Here is a 2,500-nt window from a genome sequence, read left to right on the forward strand (position 1 = left end):
TGAAATGGGCAGAAAAGCCCTTGGGATAAAACGCGACTGCAAGATAGCATGAAAAGTGTGATTAGGTACAAACAGTGGAATGCAGATATTTATGATATTGCCTTTGGGAATATACAGGTGTGTGAGGTGTGTGTGTGTGTGGGTGTGTGGTGGTGGTGTGTGTTGGTTGTGGGTGTGTGTGTGTGGTTGGTGAGTTTGTGTGTGTGATGGTGTGTGTGTGTGTGGTTTGAATAGCAGGTTGTCTTGCGTTCAGAGTGGTAGATGGTTAGAATAGAGTAAAGAGAAAAGTGTGTAATGTGGAAGAAGGGGAGAGAGATAGGGAGAGAGAGAGAGAGAAGAGAGAGAGGAGAGAGGAAAAGAGCAGAGAGAGAAGAGAGGGAGGGAGAGAGAGAGAGAGAGAGAGAGAGAGAGGAGAGAGGGAGAGAGAGAGGGGAGAGGAGAGAGGAAAGGAGAGAGGAGAGGAGAGAGGAAAGAAAAGAGAGAGAGAGTGAATATGCGAATATGTACCTGTAAGTATAATGTTCACTACCTCTCCTCCATATGCGCCGAATAACGTGCGCATATTTCTGAAAAAAAATTCTTCTGCAGAGCCTACATGATGTACAGATTTAGGTCACATGAGTAAAGGTGGTGTGTCCTGTGTTGATTATATGATGTATATTATTTCTATAAAATCTTATAAACTTTTTGTACATTTCTAGATGTTTCAATTTAACCTTTATGCTGATCACCGTGTTTTGTTTTATGTTCGTTTGTTTTTCATATGCAAATTCACTTTTTTTTTTGCGCATAAACAGAAAATTATATGACGAGAGAAATAGATTTGTGATTCTACTCACAAAACCCACAATCTTTTGTGTATATGTATATATATATATATATATATATATATATATATATATATATATATATATATATATATATATAGACAGATAAAGATAGATAGACGGATTGATAGATAGATGGGTTGATAGTTATATAGACTGTTTGATTGACTGATTAATAGACTGATAGATAGATAGAATAACAGATAAACTGATAAATATATATAGGAGATAGAAATATCGAAAGACATAACTGGATAAACAGATCGACAGATATAAATTTAAATATTTGCCTTGATTTTTATATTTGCAACAACAAACAAAATAGTTGTAGATGATGTATTTTTGATCCGTTAAAATAGAAAGGCTTTAGAATAAGAAAAAAGTACCATAACAGATAATAATACGCAGGAAAAAGATTTTTTGAAAAGATGCTTCAGTAATTTAGAAATCAAACAAGTTACTCATCAGATCCAAATAAAATTATAGGAATTTATAGGTGAGATTTTTTTCTTCTCGAAATATCCGTGTTATTTTTGGTTAAATTATTAGCACCGTATTGTCTTATTGCCAAATATAATCACGTTTTGTCTAGAATTTTTTCAGTCACACGGTTATTATAAAACATCTTATCGAATAAATATATCTAGGATTAATACTTATTTATACTCAATAACTCATATAATAAAAGCAGAATTAAGATTATAATTAATATGGATGACGGAGAATGCATAAAATATGTAGAATGAACACATCAACAGTGCAACTGAATACATAGTATTTGCAACAGATCAAAGAAGCACATAATACCGAAAGTTTTCACATAATGACATTTTATCCGAAAAAGAGATCTTAGAAATGAAAAGGAAATACAACCACATCAACTGAAAATTGACATCTTTTCAAACCCGTCGGGAGTTTCTCATCAGTCATAGCAAATAAATGAAATGGACTCTTGATAAATTGTATTGTTCACTAAGGAAAATTATAACGATTTCGAAATGTTACGTTCATTTTCAATTTATGTTGTGGCTGATTCCTGTATTTTCTCATTCCACACTATAATATTTTTGTGTCTGTTCATTATACAACTTTACATGCTAATATATATATATACTTAGAAATACTTAATAATTATACAAGGAAATACCAACACTAAGGACTATATATATAACAAGACACAGATCACATTAAATACATAAATAAATAAATAATAAAGCATCTCCATTGGTTGACCAAAAGCAGAATACCAAATGGAAAAAGGCAGCGACAGTCAATAGACCAAATAAAACACCGACAGACTGGATAAAAAATGGGCAAGAGGAATATGATGTAGAGTGAAAGGCTGAGTTACAGGTAGTCGACAAATAGGCTCTTTCGTGGAATTCCGTGGAAATGTTTTTGTTCTGTATTGAACAGATGCCTGCCAGGAATCATTCGACCACTATAAATATGCTTTTATATATTAATGAATATGCATACATTGATGCGTGTGTGTGTGTGTGTGTGTGTGTGTGTGTGTGTGTGTGTGTGTGTGTGTGTGTGTGTGTGTGTGTGTGTGTGTATGTGTGTGTGTGTGTATGTGTGTGTGTGTGTATGCTGTTTTGATAAGCTCGAGTTTAGATATGTATGTATGAATATATTTTGATGAGTAAATAGTGCCTTTTCAAACAGAT

This window comes from Penaeus monodon, chromosome 4 (assembly GCF_015228065.2).
Source record: "Penaeus monodon isolate SGIC_2016 chromosome 4, NSTDA_Pmon_1, whole genome shotgun sequence".
In the NCBI taxonomy this organism is placed as follows: Eukaryota; Metazoa; Arthropoda; class Malacostraca; order Decapoda; family Penaeidae; genus Penaeus; species Penaeus monodon.